Source organism: Oryx dammah, unplaced genomic scaffold, assembly GCF_014754425.2.
Source record: "Oryx dammah isolate SB20612 unplaced genomic scaffold, SCBI_Odam_1.1 HiC_scaffold_28, whole genome shotgun sequence".
NCBI classification, from domain to species: domain Eukaryota; kingdom Metazoa; phylum Chordata; class Mammalia; order Artiodactyla; family Bovidae; genus Oryx; species Oryx dammah.
Window position 1 is genome coordinate 82,762,426 of NW_024070212.1, and position 24,939 is coordinate 82,787,364.

General features: G+C 39.9%; 1 long non-coding RNA gene across 1 annotated transcript in view; it reads left to right on the plus strand.

The window, feature by feature from the left end:
* The window catches only part of LOC120857073, a 170,888-nt gene that overhangs the window by 110,939 nt on the left and 35,010 nt on the right, over positions 1 to 24,939 (plus strand). The window lies entirely within an intron of this gene.

Sequence of the window (24,939 nt, forward strand, 5' to 3'; positions counted from 1 at the left end):
GGGAGCTCTGTGGTGAACGGGGAGTGTCCTCCACTGCAGCCGGGTCTTTTCAGCCAGAGCATTGCCTTTTCTCTCTGGAATGTAATATTCTACCCGTGCCCTCGGAGTGGCATTATGCAGTAGTAGGGTCAGCAGTGGGGAGCTCAGCCAAGGAAATTATCTCTGTCCAGGGAACCCAGTAAGTCAGAGGCAGCATCAGAGGGCACGGTCAGGACGGGACCGCTGAATGAGAGCTTTGTGCAAGTCTTGGTGGCGGTGGCTGGAGAGGCACCCTCCTCTTGCAGCTCACCTGGGGGCTGAACAAAGCTGCCTTTCAGGCCTCGGGGCCCACAGTAAACATCGCACAGGTGATAGACCTGCTTTCCTGCTCCGCAGCGGCCCAAGGATCACATTTCTGGCTGGTGTTTCTTGTGCATTGCCGCTAGGGCTCGTCCTCCCTCCAGGATTATGAAACAGTAGAACTCACCCGTGAGAAGAGGGGTCACCTGTTCTGAGGCCACGAGGGTCACTTCAACTCTGAGGACTTTTTTTTTTCACAGTCACAGGGGAGCTGGCGCAACTAATCTAGGTTTCTGCTGACTTTTGACCTGATCCGCACTAGTAAGCACTCTTTGTCCAGCTCTCAGGATTTGAAGAATTCCTGTTTCACTTGATCTTTATGTGGTTTGGGGAGGTCAATGGGACAATTTTTACACAAGAGAAAATGGAGCCATGATGAGCTGCAATGAGTCCAGAAGGTGGAGTCTTCTGACTCTGGATTCAGAGTTTTTTTGCAAGACAGAATTATCCACAGTATCATGGGAACTAGAATGATCGTGGGGGGAAAATACTACACTGCAACATGATTTTGGTATTTTTTTCTGGCTATTATCTCTCCAGACTTGAAAGAGCAAGGTACCTTATATAAGAGCCCAAGCTCTGATCTGAATTTGCATTCCTTGTTTGCCTACTAAGTTGCTTCAGTCATGTCATACTCTTTGCGACCCTATCAACTGTAGTCCATCAGGCTCCTCTGCTCACGGGTTTCTCCAGGCAAGAATACTACAGGGGGTTGCCATGCCCTCCTCCAGGGGATCTTCCCAACCCAGGGATCAAACCCACGTCTCTTATGTCTCCTGTATTGACAGGAGGGTTCTTTACTACTAGTGCTACCTGGGAAGCCCATTCCTTGTCTAAGAGATTTTTAATAGTTTTTTTTTAAATTAATTAATTAATTTAGTTTTTATTTTACTTTACAATTCTGTATTGGTTTTGCCATACATTGACATGAATCCACCACGGGTGTACATGCGTTCCCAAACATGAACCCCCCTCCCACCCCCCTCCCCACAACATCTCTCTGGGTCATCCCCGTGTACCAGCCCCAAGCATGCCCTATCCTGCATCGGACATAGACTGGCAATTCGATTCTTACATGATATTATACATGTTTCAATGCCATTCTCCCAAATCATCTCACCCTCTCCCTCTCCCTCTGAGTCCAAAATTCTGCTATACACATCTGTGTCTTTTTTGCTGTCCTGCATACAGGGTCATCATTGCCATCTTTCTAAAGTCCATATATATGTGTTAGTATACTGTATTGGTGTTTTTCTTTCTGGCTTACTTCACTCTGTATAATCGGCTCCACTTTCATCCATCTCATCAGAACTGATTCAAATGTATTCTTTTTAATGGCCGAGTAATACTCCATTGTGTATATGTACCACAGCTTTCTTATCCATTCATCTGCTGATGGACATCTAGGTTGTTTCCATGTCCTGGCTATTATAAACAGTGCTGTGATGAACATTGGGGTACATGTGTCTCTTTCTATTCTGGTTTCCTCAGTGTGTTTGCCCAGCAGTGGGATTGCTGGGTCATAAGGCAGTTCTATTTGCAATTTTTAAAGGAATCTCCACACTGTTCTCCATAGTGGCTGTACTAGTTTGCATTCCCACCAACAGTGTAGGAGGGTTCCCTTCTCTCCACACCCTCTCCAGCATTTATTGCTTGCAGATTTTTGGATTGCAGACATTCTGACTGGTGTGAAGTGGTACCTCATTGTGATTTTGATTTGCATTTCTCTAATAATGAGTGATGCTGAGCATCTTTTCATGTGTTTGTTAGCCATCTGTATGTCTTCTTTGGAGAAATGTCTATTTAGTTCTTTGGCCCATGTTTTGATTGGGTCATTTATTTTTCTGGAATTGAGCTGCAGGAGTTACTTGTATATTTTTGAGATTAGTTGTTTGTCAGTTGCTTCATTTGCTATTATTTTCTCCCATTCGGAAGGCTGTCTTTTCACTTTGCTTATATTTTCCTTTGTTGTGCAGAAGCTTTTAATTTTAATTAGATCCCATTTGTTTATTTTTGCTTTTATTTCCAGAATTCTGGGAGGTGGATCATAGAGGATCCTGCTGTGGTTTATGTCGGAGAGTGTTTTGCCTATGTTCTCCTCTAGGAGTTTTATAGTTTCTGGTCTTACATTTAGATCTATAATCCATTTTGAGTTTATCTTTGTGTGCGGTGTTAGAAAGTGATCTAGTTTCATTCTTTTACAAGTGGTTGACCAGTTTTCCCAGCACCACTTGTTAAAGAGATTGTGTTTACTCCATTGTATATTCTTGCCTCCTTTGTCAAAGATAAGGTGTCCATATGTGTGTGGATTTATCTCTGGGCTTTCTATTTTGTTCCATTGATCTATATTTCTGTCTTTGTGCCAATACCATACTGTCTTGATGACTGTGGCTTTGTAGTAGAGCCTGAAGTCAGGCAAGTTGATTCCTCCAGTTCCATTCTTCTTTCTCAAGATTGCTTTGGCTATTCGAGGTTTTTTGTATTTCCATACAAATCTTGAAATTATTTGTTCTAGTTCTCTGATAAATATCGCTGGTAGCTTGATAGGGATTGCATTGAATTTGTAAATTGCTTTGGGTAGTATACTCATTTTCACTATATTGATTCTTCCGATCCATGAACATGGTATATTTCTCCATTAGTGTCCTCTTTGATTTCTTTCACCAGTGTTTTGTAGTTTTCTATATATAGGTCTTTACTTTCTTTAGGTAGATATATTCCTAAGTATTTTATTCTTTTTGTTGCAATGATGAATGGAATTGTTTCCTTAATTTCTTTTTCTACTTTCTCATTATTAGAGTATAGGAATGCAAGGGATTTCTGTGTGTTGATTTTATATCCTGCAACTTTACTATATTCATTAATTAGCTCTAGTAATTTTCTCGTAGAGTCTTTAGGGTTTTCTATGTAGAGGATCATGTCATCTGCAAACAGTGAGAGTTTTACTTCTTCTTTTCCAATTTGGATTCCTTTTTCTCCTTTGGATGTTCTTTTTCTGCTCTGATTGCTGTGGCTAAAACTTCCAGAACTATGTTGAATAGTAGTGGTGAAAGTGGGTACCCTTGTCTTGTTCCTGACTTTAGGGGAAATGCTTTCAATTTTTCACCATTGAGGATTATGTTTGCTGTGGGTTTGTCATATATAGCTTTTATTATGTTGAGGTATGTTCCTTCTATTCCTGCTTTCTGGAGAGTTTTTATCATAAATGGATGTTGAATTTTGTCAAAGGCTTTCTCTGCATCTATTGAGATAATCATATGGCTTTTATTTTTCAATTTGTTAATGTGGTGAATTACATTGATTGATTTGTGGATATTGAAGAATCCTTGCATCCCTGGGATAAAGCCCACTTGGTCATGGTGTATGATCTTTTTAATGTGTTGTTGGATTCTGATTGCTAGAATTTTGTTGAGGATTTTTGCTTCTATGTTCATCAGTGTTATTGGCCTGTAGTTTTCTTTTTTTGTAGTATCTTTGTCAGGTTTTGGTATTAGGGTGATGGTGGCCTCATAGAATGAGTTTGGAAGTTTACCTTCCTCTGCAATTTTCTGGAAGAGTTTGAGTAGGATAGGTGTTAACTCTTCTCTAAATTTTTGGTAGAATTCAGCTGTGAAGCCATCTGGACCTGGGCTTTTGTTTGCTGGAAGATTTCTGATTACAGTTTCAATTTCCGTGCTTGTGATGGGTCTGTTAAGATTATCTATTTCTTTCTGGTTCAGTTTTGGAAAGTTATACTTTTCTAAGAATTTGTCCATTTCTTCCACGTTGTCCATTTTATTGGCATATAATTGCTGATAGTAGTCTCTTATGATCCTTTGTATTTCTGTGTTGTTTGTTGTGATCTCTCCATTTTCATTTCTAATTTTATTGATTTGATTTTTCTCTCTTTGCTTCTTGATGAGTCTGGCTAATGGTCTGTCAATTTTATTTATCCTTTCAAAAACCAGCTTTTGGCTTTGTTGATTTTTGCTATGGTCTCTTTTGTTTCTTTTGCATTTATTTTTGCCCTAATTTTTAAGATTTCTTTCCTTCTGCTAACTCTGGGGTTCTCCAATTCTTCCTTTTCTAGTTGCTTTAGGTGTAGAGTTAGGTTATTTATTTGACTTTTTTCTTGTTTCTTGAGGTATGCTTGTATTGCTATGAACTTTCCTCTTAGCACTGCTTTTATAGTGTCCCACAGGTTTTGGGTTGTTGTGTTTTCATTTTCATTAGTTTCTATGCATATTTTGATTTCTTTTTTGATTTCTTCTGTGATTTGTTGGTTATTCAGAAGCATGTTGTTCAGTCTCCATATGTTGGAATTTTTAATAGTTTTCCTCCTGTAATTGAGATCTAATCTTAATGCATTATGGTCAGAAAAGATGCTTGGAATGATTTCGATTTTTTTGAATTTATCAAGGTTATATTTATGGCCCAGGATGTGATCTATCCTGGAGAAGATTCCATGAGCACTTGAGAAAAAGGTGAAATTCATTGTTTTGGGGTGAAATGTCCTATAGATATCAATTAGGTCTAACTGATCTAATGTATCATTTAAAGTTTGCATTTCTTTGTTAATTTTCTGTTTAGTTGATCTGTCCATAGGTGTGAGTGGGGTATTAAAGTCTCCCACTATTATTGTGTTGTTGTTAATTTCCCCTTTCATACTTGTTAGCATTTGTCCTACACATTGTGGTGCTCCTATATTGGGTGCATATATATTTATAATTGTTATATCTTCTTCTTGGATTGATCCTTTGATCATTATGTAGTGGCCTTCTTTGTCTCTTATCACAGCCTTTGTTTTAAAGTCTATTTTATTGGATATGAGTATTGCCACTCCTGCTTTCTTTTGGTCTCAATTTGCGTGGAATATCTTTTTCCAACCCTTCACTTTCAGTCTGTATGTGTCCCTTGTTTTGAGGTGGGTCTCTTGTAAGCAGCATATAGAGGGGTCTTGTTTTTGTATCCATTCGGCCAGTCTTTGCCTTTTGGTTGGGGCATTGAATCCATTTACGTTTAAGGTAATTATTGATAAGTATGATCCCGTTGCCATTTACTTTATTATTTTGGTTTCGGGTTTATACTCCCTTTTTGTGTTTCCTGTCTAGAGAATATCCTTTAGAATTTGTTGGAGAGCTGGTTTGGTGGTGCTGAATTCTCTCAGCTTTTGCTTGCCTGTAAAGCTTTTGAATTCTCCTTCGTATTTGAATGAGATCCTTGCTGGGTACAGTAATCTGGGCTGTAGGTTATTTCCTTTCATCACTTTAGGAATGTCTTGCCATTCCCTCCTGGCCTGAAGAGTTTCTATTGAGAGATCAGCTGTTATCCTTATGTGAATCCCCTTGTGTGTTATTTGTTGTTTTTCCCTTGCTGCTTTTAATATTTGTTCTTTGTGTTTGATCTTTGTTAATTTGATTAATATCTGTCTTGGGGTGTTTTGCTTTGGGTTTATCCTATTTGGAACTCTCTGGGTTTCTTGGATTGGGTGATTATTTCCTTCCCCATTTTAGGGAAGTTTTCAACTATTATCTCCTCAAGGATTTTCTCATGGTCTTTATTTTTGTCTTCTTCTTATGGGACTCCTATAATTCGAATGTTGGAGCGTTTCATATTGTCCTGGAGGTCTCTGAGATTGTCCTCATTTCTTTTAATTCATTTTTTTTCCCTCTCTGATTCATTTATTTCTACCATTCTATCTTCTATTTCACTAATCCTATCTTCTGCCTCCGTTATTCTACTATTTGTTGCCTCCAGAGTGTTTCTGATCTCATTTATTGCATTATTCATTGTATAGTGACTCTTTTTTATTTCTTCTAGGTCCTTGTTAAACCTTTCTTGCATCTTCTCAATCCTTGTCTCTAGGCTATTTATCTGTGATTCCATTTTGATTTCAAGATTTTGGATCATTTTCACTATCAATATTCGGAATTCTTTCTCAAGTAGATTCCCTATCTCTTTTTCTTTTGTTCGGTTTGGTGGGCATTTCTCCTGTTCCTTTACCTGCTGGGTATTCCTCTGTCTCTTCATCTTGGTTATATTGCTGCGTTTGGGATGGCCTTTTTATATTCTGGTAATTTGTGTAGTTCTCTTTATTGTGGAGCTTTCTCACTGTGGGTGGGGTTGTATCAGTGGCTTGTCAAGGTTTCCTGGTTAGGGAGGCTTGTGTTGGAGGTCTGGTGGGTGGAGCTGGGTTTCTTCTCTCTGGAGTGCAGTGGAGTGACCAGTAATGGGTTATGAGACATCTAAAGTTTTGGAGTAACTTTGAACTGCCTGTATATTGAAGCACAGGGGTGTGTTCCGATGGTGCTGGAGAATTTGTGTGGTATGTCTTGCTCTGGAACTTGTTGGCCCTTGGGTGGAGCTTTGTTTCAGTGTAGGTATGGAGACGTTTGATGAGCTCCTATTGCTTAATGTTCCCTGAATTCAGGAGTTCTCTGATGTTCTCAAGCTTTGGACTTAAGCCTCCTGCTTCTGGTTTTCGGTTTTATTTTTACAGTGGTCTCTAGACTTCTGCATCTATACAGGACCGATGATAAAACATCTAGGTTAAAGATGAAAAATTTCTCCACATTGAGGGACACCCAGAGGGGTTCACTGGGTTACATGGAGAAGAGAAGAGGGAGGGGGTAGTTAGAGGTGACTGGAATGAGATGTGGTGAGATCAAAAGAGGAGAGAGCAAGCTAGTCAATAGTCACTTCCTTATGTGCACTCCATAGTCTGGACCGCTCAGAAGTATTCACGGAGTTATACAGGGAAGAGGAGAGGGAAGAAGTAGACAGAGGTGACCAGGAGGGTAAGAGAGAGGAATGAAAAGGAGAGAGACAAATCTAGCCAGTAATCAGGTCCTTAGGTGTTCTCCACCGTCTAGAACACACAGAGAATCATAGAGTTGGATATAGAAGAGATGGGGGGTGGGGGGGGGGAAGAGACAGAGGCCACCTGGTGGAGAAAAAGGAGAGTCCAAAGGAGGAGAGAGTGGTCAAGCCAGTAATCTCGCTGTCAGGTAAAATTGGGTTTTGAAATGTACAAAATTGACAACAAAAACCAAAAAGCAAAGATTAAAAATCTAGAGTAGAGGTTGGATTTTCAAAAATACAATATTAAAGAGAAGAAGCAGAAGGAAAAAAGAAAAAAAAAAAACAAAAAAACAAAAAATCACAAGAATTATTTAAAAAAAAAAAACACCAACAACAACCACACAAAGACTATATATGGTGTTTACCTTAAAAAAGTCGAGTCTTTTTTTTTGAAAAGTAATAGTAGGTTATAGAAATAAAAATTAGAGGAGAAATAGAAGACTTAACAATTAAAAAAAAAGTTAGAAAAAAAAGAAAAAAGAAAAAAAATAAGGAATGATTGTAAAAATAGTAAAGATATATCTGGCCCTTCTCTGATGTTGTGGGCCATGTGGGGTCACTTCCAAGGCGGTTCCCTCTGTTTAACTTCTGTTTGCTGGTCTCTTCAGTGTCTGAATTCCGTCCTGACACATGGGGGAGGTGGTGGACACTTTTTTTTTTTTTTTTTTAGGCTCACTAGTTCAGTCGCGCTGTGGGGAGGGGGGGATGCTGCAAACAAATAGCACTGTCGTGGGCACACAGTGTCTCAGCCCTGCTGGACCTGTCCCTTCTCACGGCGCACAAACCGCTCCGGCTCTACGGTGCTCAGCCGGGAACCATCTGAGGCCGGCCCTAGGTTGCGTGCACCTCCCCGGTCTAGGCCGCTCAGGTTTGGCGCTCAGGTAGCCCTCAGAGGCACAGATTCGGTTGGGACTGCGTTTTGTGCCCTTCCTAGGTCCGAGTAGTTCAGGAGTTTGGCGAGTGCAGTTGCTGCGACTTGTCACCTTTTCTGTCTCTGCTGCTCAGTTTTCTGAGTGTACTGCTGGCGCTCCTTGTGAGGCGGATGGTGACTGTCCAGCACCCCCAGAAGTCTTAGCAAAGAAGCCTGCCTGCAGTTTGTTAGGTAAAGTCTCTCCGGGGCTGTGATTGCCCCTTTCCAGCCCTTACGGCTCTGGCTGCCTGTCCCCGGCAGGGGATGGTCTGCAGCTGGCTATTTCCGTTCCGTCTTTTGTTCTGTGCGCGGTCCTGGTGGTGTCTTATGTTCCAGCTTTTCGCGTGGTAGCTATCCCCCAGTCTGGTTTGCTAGCCCAAGTTCGATCGCTCTGGTTACGTGTGGGGCGTTCCTGCCCGATTCTTACAAAGCACGGCAGCCCGCGCCTCCCGCGCTTCCCTGCCCTGCCCCCACTTGCTAGTGGCGGATGCAGGTGTCTGCATGGCTTTTCCGCTGGGGGAGTTACTGTTGGGCTTGTAATCTGTTGGTTTTAATTATTTATTTGTTTTTCCTTCCTGTTATGTTGCCCTCTGTGTTTCCAAGGCTCTCCACAGACTCGGCAGGGAGAGTGTTTCCTTGTGTTTGGAAACCTCTCTTCTTAGAATTCCCTTCCCGGGACGGGCTTCCCTTCCCGGGACGGAGCTCCCTCCCCACCTCCTTTGTCTCTTTTCTCGTCTTTTATATTTTTTCCTACCTGTTTTTGAAGACAATGATCTGCTTTTCTGGTTGCCTGATGTCCTCTGCCTGCATTCAGAGGTTGTTTTGTGGAGTTTGCTCCACGTTGAAATGATCTTTTGAGGAATTTGTGAGGGAGAAAGTGGTCTTCCCGTCCTATTCCTCCACCATCTTAGGACCACCCCCCTTTAATAGTTTTTATATGTCAGGGTTGAAAGCGGAAATGATGAAGCATTCATTATTCTATTTGGGCTTATAAACTCATGAATAGAGACTGGTGCTGTGATTCAAGAAACAAAAGGGGGTTTATTTAGAAGGGAAAGGGTGAGTTTCCCTTTTCTTACTGAGACAGGGTGAGTTAGCACTTGGGGTGCTTCTGTGAGTGACAGAAATCCATGATCTATATGGATGAAGCACCAAATAAGGGAAGATGGCTATGAGAGGATCGCTAACACTGAGGCTTTTGAAGCAGGTATTGGATCTGTGGCTGGGCTTGTGTTGGTTGGAGAGCTCTGCTCAAGAAGCATCTCTGATCCCACCTGAAGCACCACCACCTGCCAAACGATAGAGGACTGTCTGCCTGGCAATGTCATGTACAGGATGCATGTAATTGTAAGGAGAGTGAACACCATGTAGCAGTCCCTCATTTTGTGCATACCATATATACTGCCAAGACTGTTTTCAAAACCCTAGGCAGGGAAGGAAATCACCTTCAAAACTGACTGCAATGGAATCCTCCCTGCCTGTGGCAAGTAGGGGCTCAGAGCCAAACTTAATTTGCTTAAAGTAAATGAAACAGTTTACTCATGCATTCATTTATTCATTCAACAATATTTATTGAGTTGTCACGGTGAGTCGGTATGATCTCAAAGAATGTCAGTATGTCCTTCTCTGGACAGCTTAGCAAAATTTGTGTAAAGTGGATTATTTTGATATTTGGCCTTTATAATGGTTCTGCTTTCTCTTCATGAATCATTTGTTGCAGTGGTTCCATAAATCCTTCTCTGCTTTCAAAATATGGCTCAAATACCTCCTTTTCCACAGGTACTTTTTCTCCCACCTCACCCATAAATTAAGGTGTAGCTGGGTCTCGGCCTGAGCACTAGCCACGTCTACCCATGGATCTAGACATGTCTGAGGGTGTCTGGAAAACTACAGATTGAGACCTGATGGAACTCTCTTTTAGGGGATATTGAGAATTCTCCTGTGAAATAAATCATGTTTCCACTTGTGGGATCCAGACAGACACATCTCAGCATGTCTGGAGAACCAATCTAGTGACCTCAGGTTTTAGGGAGGCATGGCAGATTCTCTAGAAAAAAAATTATCCTCTATCAAGAAGGAATCCCATCTAAAGCTCTTCCTTCACAGGTCAGAGAGAGAGAGAGTTCTGAATACGGAACAGTATTTGTCATTTGGATTTGTCTCCTATCTTGCAAAGGCTGTCTTGGGAGCACAGAGCGGCCATATATAAAAATAGAAATGACAACTTTGTTTAAACCTCTGCATTTAAACATTTTGGTACCACCTCTCATCCCTTCATTCCTGGAGATTTATACAAATGGAATAGAAATATTCTCCTTTTGACCATGAAATTGTACTGAAACTTTGGCATGTTGAAGTTTCTTGGTCATTGAGATTTGAGCCTTGGCAGAGTGGAGGTAAAACAGCCGTTGACCTGGGTCTAGAGCTTGGTTGCGTGGCACAGAGCAGCAATGAACATGGATTTGCCTTGGGTGGGTTAACTATGCATGGGTGGGTTTGTTCAGGACTGAGACCTCCCTATGGTCTTCCAGAGGTTACTTGAAGAAGTCATGAAAGTGGTTAGTGCTGGCCTAATGGTGGCAAAAGTCACAAAACGTTTGGTTATTGAGGTCAATATGATCCAGAAGCAGAGAGAGTGCATGGAGGCATTATGGAGACAAGGCTGAAGATAGTCATGGGGAAGATCATGTACAACCTTGTAAACTGCCCAAGACAGTTTGAATCGATTGTAAAGACAGGTTAGATTGTGTTTTAGAAAGATCATTTTGGAGGCTGCTTGATAACTGATTGGAAATGAGTAAAACTGAAGGAGGGGAAACTAAAAATTTGATCTGATTGTCAGCATTTCTTGGGTTACTCCTGGCTCTGGGATACGCCCGGAACTGGAAGTGGTAGCATTACCTCAACTAGGTCCTCTATTTGGATGGGCTAACTGTCCAGGGAATAAGGTGAAAACTTAGTCTTTATCTTGAATTCTCTTTTGATGATTCTGTTTTCCAGTCATCAAAGAGTCCTTTAAATTAGAGACTTTTGTTGAAGAATCCTTCATTTTATGAGCCTTCTCAATAATCAAAGCTTTTGTCTCAGGAACTAATTTTTACCTTTATTATAGATTTCTGATTATTTTGGGGGCAATAATTAATAAAGAAACAATGAAAGAAATCTGATCCCTCCAGTTGGATTCTCATTCCTTCCATGTTTTCTCCATTTTGCTCTAAAGTTCCAGGAATATTCCATTTCTTAAAATTTATGTTTGCTTTTTAGTGCACCTAGAAATGTTTGGTAATAACATTACACCTACTAATGTTACAGTTGTCAGCTCTCTCTTGACTGACATACATACCACACACACACACACACAAGTACATACCACACACATATTACTTACACACCTACTCTGAAGTGTTTGACCATCTTCCATAAGAAACAGTGGTTCATTATGGCAAAAGATCAGGACATTTAAAGAGGCAAAGAATGCAGTTTGAAAATGTCACATAGACATGAGCCTCTTTCTAGAAGAGCTGAGACAGGAGCCCCTTTCTAAAGAGCTGAGAGTCACCAGTCTAACCAGATGGAGGCCCATTATCCTTTTGGATCATTCACATCTACCTTCAAGATCCACTTACACTGGCCTTTAAAAAAGGGAATTATTTATTGGATCATATTCTCTGTACTTCTCATGGAAATTTGACACATGTGGCAATGGAAGAAAATTAAATGGAAATTCAAACACAAGGAATTGTTAACAAATGTATAATGATGTTATTGTCATCCATTTGAAACATCATTGGGGTCATCAGAGGATGCTTTCACCTGGTTCATGGTGAAGATCCACAAGGTCATGGGAGATGGGCTGAAGGATCATATGGACTGAGTGGAGAGGCTGATTTTCAGGGTGACTGGAGTGACGTAATGAAGGAATTGCTGGTAATTGATGAATTTCTTATAGTTCTTAGCTATTTACATCTTTTTATGACTGACAACTATTTTAAGACATTGAATTGAGATGGGGCCATTATAATATTAACTTTGAAAAAGATAATGAGCTCCTTAATGGTTTAGATATCTAAACTTTAAGAAAATCATTAAATCATTACATGAATGGTGGTCATGTAATTCTCCAGACAAGACTGCTCGTGTAAAGAATTGCTCAAACCTTCCACAGTGCTTCAAATCCTCTTCTTCCTAAACACCATGTTTCCTCAGAAATGGTTTAACATTTTGTGGTCAAGCCATAGTCGAAGACTATTCTTTTTCTGCTTCTGGGGAAGAATCCCCTCTGTCTCGTTTTTATTTGTACAAAAAATGGTTAAAATGGGACAATGCCATTTTTTACCCTGAATGGTGACTGCCAGCTATTAAAATGCTAATTCTCCCCCCAAATACAAAAAAAACCCAAATAGAAGAGCCAAAGACAGCCAGGAAATAAGAGAAATGAAATCTATGGAGTGATTAATCATTTGATTAACCAGGTAAGTCTCTGGCACATTGCTAATTAGCTCACTTACAAAGCCCTGGCCTGAGAAGCCCTGGTTTGATTAAAGAGGTGCCGAGCCATTCAAACCGTGATGCTTGAGCTCCTTTTATAAAACAAAATATGACGTTCATGTTAAGCTCATCTCTTTCATCCAGCTGTGATTTCTCAGGCCTCTGACACTCAGGCCTAGGCACATAAATCAATGAGTAGAAAGGTGTCCTCATGAATGTTTGGAGACTAGGATCTATATTTTAGGACTCTTTTTTTTTTTTTTCTAATTTGAAAAGTGGTTGTTTACAGTCCTAGATTGCAGGAACTACCTGTTGATTGTCTTAAAGCTGTAGCTTTTGCTGACTCTTTAGGTTACCTGGAGGCACCAGTAGAAGACTCTGCCTTAGGAGGAAGGTATGAATCTGTTCTACCTCTATTCTATTCCATTTCTCTGGGAGGATTTATGAGCTGGGATAAAGGATATTTGACATTAATAATAAAGATCTTATCAACTTTACTAGGGAGTCTACTTTTAAAATACACTCAAAGCTGATTTCTTAGTTAAGTATTTCTATTCTTAGTAATGTTAAAGATTTTGTTTTCTCCCTGCTAGATTGAAATACTCATCTTCTCAGTGGTACTAAATTAGGGCCACCCTTACTATTTAAAGGATAAGGGGTAAAGTATATACATTCTGATTTTACTTCGAATCTTCGTATAGGATATATGCTTCTTTACACTTGTGTGTGCACTCACTCAGTCCTGTCTGACTCTTTTCGACCCCATGGACTATAGCCCAACAGGCTCCCTGTCTGTGGGATTTCCCAGGCAAGAATACTGAAATGGATTTCCATTCCCTCCTCCAAGGGATCTTCCCGACCCAGGGATAGAACCTGTGTCTTCTGCAATTGCAGCTGGATTCTTTACCCACTGAGCTATCGGGGAAGCCCCTTCTTTACCTGTAAGTTTGTTTAAAACAACTGAAGACTTTCTCAGGTACTCTTGCTAAGCTCATGAGTTCAGTAGCTCCATTGCAGTTTTCACTGTGACTGTCATTTAGAGTCATTTTACCATGACTGTAAAAACAGAAAAACTGGCAGAAAAGTGTGGCTTAATTAGCTAAAGTAGAGGGTTAGAGCAAAAGCCAAATTCTCCTCCTGTGATCCTCAGGTTGATAGTGGAATTCCATGGCTGGATGGTGTCTCCACTGTGGGTACCGTATTCTGAATGGGCATTGACAAAAACAAAAACAAAACACTCACCAAGCAAAGCAAGCGAAGGCCAGAGACGAGAGGATTGCGTGGGGAAATCTTGTGCTGTGAGAAATAGCTAAGAAACCTGAGAAGACAGGCATGGATATGACTCGGAGGAACGTGGCCCCTGTCTTCAAATAGCTGCAAGGTGTCATGTTGTACATAGTATGAAATATATTCTTGTCCACATTGAATCCCCAACATGAGGTACAGTTCCTGGTAAAGAGCTATCATAATGATAATAGTAATCACCGCTTTGAGTACATACTGTGTGCCCATCATTGCAATAGTGTTTTGCTTGCTGTATTTCAGTCAGAAGTGGTTATTTTCCCCAGTTTATAGCTGAGGAAACTCAGGCTTGGAAAGATCAAAAAACTTATCCAAAATCACATAGTAAATATCTAAGTTAGGATTCAAGCCAAATCTGTCTTCAGGCTCTGAGTTCTTTTCCTTATGGTGCTCTGTGTCTCAATGAGGATGATGTCACTGGGATCCATGGGTGGCCAAATTCTATCACTTTTATCTTTTCTCTGTGGATGAGGAATTGAGATTTGGGGAATGGAGTTTCCAGAGCCAGTGTTCCAGAGTCAAGATTGAAACCATGTCTGTTTTTGTACAAAATCCAACCTCTTGATCATTATGTTCTACTACCCCCCTGGAACAAACAAAAGTGAAAAGTGAAGTTGCTCAGTCATGTCTGACTCTCTGTGACCCCATGGACTATAGCCCACCAGGCTTCTCCATCCATGGGAACAAACAAACTCAATACATATTTGTTTACAGTTTGCCCAGAGTGAAATATTGTTGTTTCAAGTTTGAATCTTCACTGCTTCTGTCTTCTTCTGCATAACTTCTAAAAACTGAGGACTCTCTGTATCAGAATTTTGGTTTGCCCTCACCTGGTGCTCAGTTCTTCCCTGGATCTTCCATCTGCCCTGCTCCAGCTGACCCTTCTCTCCGATGGTGATGAGGATGGTATCATCAAGTTTATGAAGCATTCTGTCACTGTCAAGACATCAGACAAAGTACTTAGACTTATTTAAATGTTTCTTATTTAAGTAAGAAATTTATATATTTGAATATTCCTTATAACAATTTCAGGAATAGAATTATTTTTGCCTGCATTTCACAGACTAGCAATCAGTGTCTCAGGGAGAATATGTAAAATTTCCCAAGCTCACACAGATAGTTAATTAATAGCCAATTCAGGATAATAATAAAAATCATAATACATATATTCTTTATACTGATGCACGCTAGGAATTCTGTTCACGTGTCTCATCTTCACTTGTAATTTTTTTCCTCCTTGCCCTGCAAAGAGGTACGAAGATGCCCTGTATCATCATCTTTATCCTCATCAATTTAAGTAGCAAATGTCAGAAAAATATAAACAAAATAATTATTCTGTTCTTAGAGACAGGAGTTGATTATAAAGTAAGGAAACTGAAGCTTATAGAAATGAAGTGACTTTCTCAAGGTCATTCACTAGTGAAAAGGCTGTGCCTTGATTCCAGGCATTTAAAGGTTGGGTGGCATATATTTTTAAACAAGAGCTGATGGATAATCCAGATGTTAGTAGAGGGAGAATAGACAAAGATTGAAAAATGTTTTAGAAGTCTACAAAGTTAGTGAAGGTCATAGAAAAGTCATGGGAACCTTAGTAAGGCATAATGAAAAGCTTTCAGTGATATGAAGGTATCTGTACAAGTGGACATAGTAGCCCTTTTTAGTTCAGAGGAGATTCAATTAAATGGCCCCTCTTGATTAAGGAAATGTAAACCTTAAGGAGAGTATGCACCTATGGTCCTAGCAGCAGAGCATAGCTCGCACTTGAATGCATGTGAGCACATGTGTGTGACTTAGCAAAAGCTATGCCTCTTGGATCCTTTGACATATGGAGTCTCCAGGTGGGGAGAGATCAGTTTGCCTACTGAGACGGAGGAGTAAAATCCCCAAGCACTTGCTTCACATGATGAGAGGAAGGTGGGGAACCTGACTGAAATAAAATAGTCTAGGATGGGCCTGGCCAAGAGCTACTGATGAGAAAGGACATCAAAGACCCCAAAGACCCCAAAGAGTAACTGACTTGGAGCAAAATGAAGCTCAGTGACTCCCAGATTCATATACCCAGACTCTTTCTCCTTTATAAAGCCCAGACTTGTATCCACCCTGACATTTCCACGAAACAGGTCAAGAATAATCTCTTGATTCTCCCCCAAACCCTCTACTGGTTTCCCATGTTGTGAAGGGTAGGAGTGGAAGTCTTTACATGGCCTCCGAGGCCCTGCGTGATCTGGGCCCTGCTTCCCTCTCCTTCCTCATCTGCCCTCTTCCTGATTTGGTCCTTGGAGATGTAGCCACGCTGGCCTCTGTGATGTTTCTCACTATGGTAGGCAGGCTCTGATTTCAAGGCTTTTGGATTTGCTGTTCCCTCTGCCTCAACTTCTCTATCTTCATATATTCTCCATGCTTGTCTTCTTGTTTCATTCTGATCTGAGGTACCACTTCACCTGTGAGGCCTTCTGTAAGCCACCCTTGAAATAGCCATGACTCTCCCTCACTACCTCCACCTTGAAATTTTCTCCCTACACCTTGACTTGTTTCTCTTCCTTGTGCATATTGCCATCTGACTTGCTCTCTCTAGATATTTTGTTCATTTGCTTGTTATCTGTCTTCCTCAACCACAAATATGAGCTACTGTGTCCCCTTTGTGTGGACCATACAGTGGATACTTAATGGGCACTTGTAAATATTTTAAAATAAATGAATAAAATGGGGCATGTGGGCATGTGATCTTGGTCAGCCTAAGAGTCTAAGCAATCGTGATGACTTCTGCCCTGGGAGGTGATGGGGGCTGGTGATGGACCAGTGTCTATCAGGTCTTACAGGCCGAGCCTGCAGTAGTGACACTGTGGCAGGAGAGACCGTGTCAGTAGAGGGCTGACCGTAGCCCTTTCAGTGTCCTGACAATCTGCATTTGTATGGAGAACTGAGTAAGCTCCCAGAGTCTTGGATAATTCCAAGTGCTGTATTTTAAAATTTTTAATTCAATGTATGATTATGGTAAGGTAACATGTTCACATGCTTTAATTTGCAAAAGTAGCATAAGATATATGTGAGGGGTTTTCCTCTCACCTCTACCCTTAATCACCTAGAACCACTCTTCAGGTGTAGCTAGTGCTATCAGTTTCTTCTGTGGTCTTCTGGAAATATCCTAGGTAAGTTTAAACAAATCCACGTAGAGACCTTTTTATTTTTTCTCTTTTGCTTATTTTGTGCAAAGTATAAAATGTTATATGTACTGTTCTGCATCTTGTTTATATTTTTGTAAACTAAGGTATAGCATGTACAGTAAAGTGCAGAAATGTGTACATTTGGATTTTTCTTCCAACATTTACCCAGGTAATCACCATCTGTATCAAGCTATGTAGTTCTAGCACCCTAGCACTCCCCTGTGTCTCTTCCCAGTCTCTGCTGAGGTCATTGCTAGCCTCATTTTTATCACCATCTATTAGTTTCCTCTGGTCTTGAAGGTCATATGGATGGAATCATATCATGTGTGCTATTTGGTTTCTGACTGTTGCACTCATTGGTTTTGTATTTTTTAAAATATGGAAACATATCCTGATGATTGTATCTCATAAAGATAAAGGACATAGGTTTTTTTTTCTCATCCTCTTTTATTTATTTTTAAATTTAAATTTATTTATTTTAATTGGAGGCTAATTACTTTACAGTATTGTATTGGTTTTGCCATACATCAGCTTGAATCTGCCACAGGTGTACATGTGTTCCCCATCCTGAAACCCCTCCCACCTCCCTCCCTGCACCTTCCCTCTGGGTCATCCCAGTGCACCAGCCCCAAGCATCCTGTATCCTGCATCGAACCTGGACTGGTGATTCATTTCTTACATGATATCATACATGTTTCAATGCCATTCTCTTAAATCATCCCACCCTCTCCCTCTCCCACAGAGTCCAAAAGACTGTTCTATACATCTGTGTCTCTTTTGGTGTCTTGCATACAGGGTTATCATTACCATCTTTCTAAATTTCATATATATGCATTAGTATACTGTATTGGTGTTTTTCTTTCTGGCTTACTTCACTCTGTATAATAGGCTCCAGTTTCATCCACCTCATTAGAACTGATTCAAATGTATTCTTTTTAATGGCTGAATAATACTCCATGGTGTATATGTACCACAGCTTTCTTATCCATTCATCTGCTGATGGACATCTAGGTTGTGTCCATGTCCTGGCTATTATAAACAGTGTGGCGATGAACATTAGGGTACACGTGTCTCTTTCAATTCTGGTTTCCTCAGTGTGTATGCCAGCAGTGGGATTGCTGGGTCATAAGGCAGTTCTATTTCCAGGTTTTTAAGGAATCTCCACGCTGTTCTCCATAGTGGCTGTACTAGTTTGCATTCCCACCAACAGTGTAAGAGGGTCCCCTTTTTTCCACACCCTCTCCAGCATTTATTGCTTGTAGACTTTTGGATCACAGCCATTCTGATTGGCGTGGAATTGTACCTCATTGTGGTTTTGATTTGCATTTCTCTGATAATGAGTGATGTTGAGCATCTTTGCATGTGTTTGTTAGCCATCCGTATGTCTTCTTTGGAGAAATGTCTGTTTAGTTCTTTGGCCCATTTTTTTGATTGGGTCGTTTATTTTTCTGGAATTGAGCTGCAGGAATTGCTTGTATATTTTTGAGATTAGTTCTTTGTCAGTTGGTTCATTTGATATTAGTTTCTCCCATTCTGAAGGCTGTCTTTTCATCTTGCTTATAGTTTCCTTTGTTGTGCAGAAGCTTTTAATTTTATTTAGGTCCAATTTGTTTATTTTTGCTTTTATTTCCAATATTCTGGGAGGTGGGTCATAGAGGATCCTGCTGTGATTTACGTCGGAGAGTGTTTTGCCTATGTTCTTCTCTAGGAGTTTTATAGTTTCTGGTCTTAGTTTAGATCTTTAATCCATTTTGAGTTTATTTTTGTGTATGCTGTTAGAAAGTGATCTAGTTTCATTCTTTTACAAGTGGTTGGACAGTTTTCCAGCACCACTTGTTAAAGAGATTGTCTTTTCTCCATTGTATATTCTTGCCTCCTTTGTCAAAGATAAGGTGTGCATAGGTGCGTGGATTTATCTCTGGGCTTTCTATTTTGTTCCATTGATCTATATTTCTGTCTTTTTGCCAGTACCATACTGTCCTGATGAATGTGGCTTTGTAGTAGAGCCTGAAGTCAGGCAGGTTGATTCCTCCAGTTCCATTCTTCTTTCTCAAGATTGCTTTGACTATTCGATGTTTTTTTGTATTTCCATACAAATTGTGAAATTATTTGTTTTAGCTCTGTGAAAAATAATGTTGGTAGCTTAATAGGAATTGCATTGACTCTATAGATTGCTTTGGGTAGTATTTTCATTTTCACTATATTGATTCTTCTGATCCATGAACATGGTATATTTCTCCATCTATTTGTGTCCTCTTTGATTTCTTTCACCAGTGTTTTGTAGTTTTCTATATATAGATCTTTACTTTCTTTAGGTGGATATATTCCTAAGTAGTTTATTCTTCTCATTGCAACAGCGAATGGAATTTCCTAAATTTCTCTTTCTATTTTCTCATTATTAGTGTATAGGAATGCAAAGGATTTCTGTGTGTTGATTTTATATCCTGCAAATTTACTACATTCATTGATTATCTCTAGTAATTTTCTGGTGGAGTCTTTAGGGTTTTCTATGTAGAGGATCATTTAAACCTTAATCAGAAATCTTCCAGCAAACAAAAGCCCAGGTCCAGACAGCTTCACAGCTGAATTCTACCAAAAATTGAGAGAAGAGCTAACACCTATCCTACTCAAACTCTTCCAGAAAATTGCAGAGGAAGGTAAATTTCCAAATTCATTCTATGAGGCCTCCATCACCCTAATACCAAAACCTGACAAAGATGCCACAAAGAAGAAAACTATAGGCCAATATCACTGATGAACATAGATGCAAAAATCCTTAACAAAATTCTAGCCATCAGAATCCAGCAACACATTAAAAGGATCATACACCATGACCAAGTGGGCTTTATTCCACGGATGCAAGGATTCGTCAATATCCACAAATCAATCAATGCAATACACCACATTAACAAATTGAAAAATAAAAGACATGTGATTATCTCAATAGATGCAGAGAAAGCCTTTGACAAAATTCAACATCCATTTATGATAAAAACTCTCCAGAAAGCAGGAATAGAAGGAACATACCTCAATATACTAAAAGCTATATATCACAAACCCACAGCAAACATTATCCTCAATGGTGAAAAATTGAAAGCATTTCCCCTAAAGTCAGGAACAAGACAAGGATGCCCACTTTCACCACTACTATTAAACATAGTTTTGGAAGTTTTAGCCACAGCAATCAGAGAAGAAAAAGAAATAAAAGGAATCCAAACTGGAAAAGAAGAAGTAAAACTCTCACTGTTTGCAGATGACATGATCCTTATCCTCTTTTAGAACGCACTATGCTTTATTTAACTACTCTGTTCTGATGTACATGGAATTTGCAATAATATCAGCACAAGCAAATGTGCAGGTGTATCTGATGAATACAAGGAAATGAAATTGCTAGGTCACAGGGTATGTACGAAAAGGTGCTCCCCATTTGTCCTCCTGTACATCTGTGTGTTTGTGTGTGCTCAGTAATGTCTGACTACTTGTGACCCCATGGATGGTAGTCCATGAGGGTCCTCTGTCCATGGAATTTTCCAGGCAAGAATACTGGAGTTGGTTGCCATTTCCTCTTCCAGGGGATCTTCTCAACTCAGGGATCAAAATCTGTCTCTGACGTCTCCTGCATTGGCAGGTGAATTCTTTACCAATGCACCACCTGGGAAGCCCACTGTACATTTGTAGGACAGTACAAAAATATCCCACTGACAATATCCAAGAGTGTTACTTCCTTCACCATCTACGCATATTTTCAAAATATGGATCATTGCCAATTTTTAAGAGAAAAGTGGCTTCTCAGTATATCTTCTCATGATGAGTGACATTGAATATTATTTATTATTTTAAAAACACACTTGTATTTTCCTGTAAACTATGTACATATAATTTGATAATTTTCAGTTAGATTAGTGATATTTTCTTTATTACTCTTTGGATACATTTTTATGTATTAGGAAAAATATCTCTTTGATGTGATATGGAATGGAAACATATTTTCCCCAAATATTTTATTTGTCTCCTACTTTTTAATCATTCATAAATATTTTATTTTTATATAGTCAAGCTTATTGATTTGTTTAAAGTTTCAGGGTTTTGTGTTATTCTTTAAAAAACCTTCCCTACTCTAAGATTGTTCAGATAAATCATACATTTTTCCTTAGCTTTTTTTTCAGTTTCCTTTTACATTATTGAAACCTTTCATACTTCTAGAATTAATTTTTTGTGTGAGGTATGAAATAGGATCTAACACTTTTTTAAAATTGTACCTATCACATTAATTCTGTGTATTCACTGATAAAGCTTTCCCAGAACTGAAATATCACTTAATCTAAATTCCTCTACGCATTTGGATTTATTTCACAATTTGACATTGTTCTATTTATGTGTGTGTCAGACTAAATTATTGTAGGTTTAATATGGGGCTTATTAGAAAGGGTATGTCAATGTGGAGGTATTGTTTTTTCTTCTAATAATGGCAACAGGCTCCAGAGCAATTATCTATGATAATAAAAGAGACATGAATATTTACAACTCAAATTTGGGGAGAAAAACATAGTAGCTAGAAAAGAATAAAATATAGCCATGAGAGGGCTATAGTCCATGGGGTTGTAGAGTCAGACATGACTGAGAGACTTTCACTTACTAACATGAGAGTGATCTTAGACTAAGATTGCAAAGTGCATTTCTGTCACTCAGCTGCAGCAGACACACACGCTCAGCAGATTGCTTGACTGGAGCAGGCAGGACCATTTGCCTAGAAAAGTGCAGGTACCATGAAAGTGACAGGTTAGGGTTTGATTGTGGAGGCTCTCCTTTTACTCCCAGTCATCTAAAAGTGATCATATAAATAACAATGTCATAGCTCTACTTAATGATTTATAACTCTATTTCATCTTGCCTTTATGACTAAATATTTTTTATTAAACTTTTGTTAAGAGAAAAAAAGTGAAAGTGTTAGTCGCTCAGTTGTGTCTGACTCTTTGTGACTCCATGAACTGTTCCCCACCAGGCTCCACCATCCATGGAATTTTCCAGGTGAGAATACTGGAGTGAGTTGCCATTACCTTCTCCAGGGCATCTTCCCAAGCCAGAGATTGAACCCGGGTCTCCTGTTTTGCAGGCAGATTCTTTACTGGCTGAGCCACCATATTTATTGACTGTACATCTACTCAGTTTAGTTCAGTCACTCAGTCGTGTCTAACTCTTCAAGCTGGTTTTAGAAAAGGCAGAGGAACCAGAGATCAAATTGCCAACATCCGCTGGATCATCAAAAAAGCAAGAGAGTTCCAGCAAAACATCTATTTCTGCTTTATTGACTATGCCAAAGCCTTTGACCATGTGGATCACAATAAACTGTGGAAAATTCCCATGGACTACAAAACACCAGGCCTCTCTGTCCATCACTAACTCCTGGAGTTCACTCAAACTCATGTCCATTCAGTCGGTGATGCCATCCAACCATCTCATCCTCTTTCATCCCCTTCTCCTCCTGTCTTCCATCTTTCCTAGCATCAGGGTCTTTTCAAATGAGTCAGCTCTTCACATCAGGTGGCCAGCTTCAGCATCAGTTCTTCCAGTGAACACCCAGGACTGATCTCCTTTAGGATGAACTGGTTGGACCTCCTTGCAGTCCAAGGGACTCTCAAGAGTCTTCTCCAACACCACAGTTCAAAAGCATGAATTCTTGGGCTCCCAGCTTTCTTTATAGTCCAACTCACACATCCATACCTGACTACTGGAAAAACCATAGCCTTGACTAGATGGATCTTTGTTGGCAAAGTAATGTCTCTGCTTTTCAATATGCTACCTAGGTTGGTCATAACTTTCCTGCCAAGGAGTAAGTGTCTTTTAATTTCATGGCTGAAGTCACCATCTGCAGTGATTTTGGAGCCCCCCAAAATAAAGACAGCCACTGTTTCCACTGTTTCCCCATCTATTTCCCATGAAGTGATGGGACCAGATGTCATGATCTTAGTTTTCAGAATGTTGAGTTTTAAGCCAACTTATTGACTCTCCTCTTTCACTTTCATCAAGAGACTCTTTAGTTCTTCTTCACTTTCTTCCATAACAGTGGTGTTATCTGCATATCTGAGGTTACTGATATTTCTCCTGGCAATCTTGATTCTCCCTTGTCCTTCATCCAGCCCAGTGTTTCTCATGATGTACTTTGCATTTAAATTAAGTAAGCAGGGTGTCAGTATACATTCTTGATGTACTCCTTTCCTGATTTGGAACCAGTCTGTTGTTCCATGTCCAGTTCTAACTGTTGCTTCCTGACCTGCATACAGATTTCTCAAGAGGCAGGTCAGGTGGTCTGGTATTCCCATCTCTTTCAGAATTTTCCACAGTTTATTGTGATCCACATGGTCAAAGGCTTTGGCATAGTCAATAAAGCAGAAAGAGATGTTTTTCTGGAACTCTCTTGCTTCTTCCATGATCCAGCAGATGTTGGCAATTTGATCTCTGGTTCCTCTGCCTTTTCTAAAACCAGCTTGAACATCTGGAAGTTCATGGTTCATGTATTGCTGAAGTCTGGTTTGGAGAATTTTGAGCAGTACTTTACTAGCATGTGAGATGAGTGCAATTGTGCAGTAGTTTGAGCATTCTTTGGCATTGCCTTTCTTTGGGATTGGAATGAAAACTGACCTTTTCCAGTCCTGTGGCCACTACTGAGTTTTCCAAATTTACTGACATATTGAGTGCAGCACTTTCATAGCATCATCTTTCAGGATTTAAAATAACTCTCCTGGAATTCCATCACCTCCACTAGCTTTGTTTGTAGTGATGCTTCCTAAGGCCCACTTGACTTCACATCCAGGATGTCTGGCTCTTGGTGAATGATCACACCATCGTGATTATCTGGGTTGTGATGATCTTTTTTGTACAGTTCTTCTGTGTATTCTTGCCACCTCTTCTTAATATCTTCTGCTTCTGTTAGGTCCATACCATTTCTGTCCTTTATTGAGCCCATCTTTGCATGAAATGTTCCCTTGGTATCTCTAATCTTCTTGAAGAGATCTCTAGTCTTCCCCATTCTGTTGTTTTCCTCTATTTCTTTGCATTGATCACTGAAGAAGTCTTTCTTATCTCTTCTTGCTATTCTTTGGAACTCTGCCTTCAGATGCTTATATCTTTCCTTTTCTCCTTTGCTTTTTGCTTCTCTTCTTTTCACAGCTATTTGTAAGGCCTCCCCAGACAGCCATTTTGCTTTTTTGCATTTCTTTTCCATGGGGATGGTCTTGATCCCTGTCTCCTGTACAATGTCACAAACCTCATTCCATAGTTCATCAGGCACTCTATCTATCAGATCTAGTCCCTTAAATCTATTTCTCACTTCCACTGTATAATCATAAGGGATTTGATTTAGGTCATACCTGAATGGTCTATTGGTTTCCCCCACTTTGTTCAATTTAAGTCTGAATTTGGCAATAAGGAGTTCATGATCTGAGCCACAGTCAGCTCCTGGTCTTGTTTTTGCTAACTGTATAGAGCTTCTCTATCTTTGGCTGCAAAGAATATAGTCAATGTGATTTTGGTGTTGGCCATCTGGTGATATCCATGTGTAGAGTCTTCTCTTGTGTTGTTGGAAGAAGGTGTTTGCTATGACCAGTGCATTCTCTTGGCAGAACTCTATTGGCCTTTGCTCTGCTTCATTCTGTATTCCAAGGCCAAATTTGCCTGTTACTCCAGGTGTTTCTTTTCTTCCTACTTTTACATTCCAGTCCCCTATAATGAAAAGGACATCTTTTTTGGGTGTTAGTTCTAAAAGGTCTTGTAGGTCATCATAAAACCGTTCAACTTCAGTTTCTTCAGCATTACTGGTCGGGGCATAGACTTGGATTACTGTGATATTGAATGGTTTGCCTTGGAAATGAACAGAGATCATTCTGTCGTTTTTGAGAT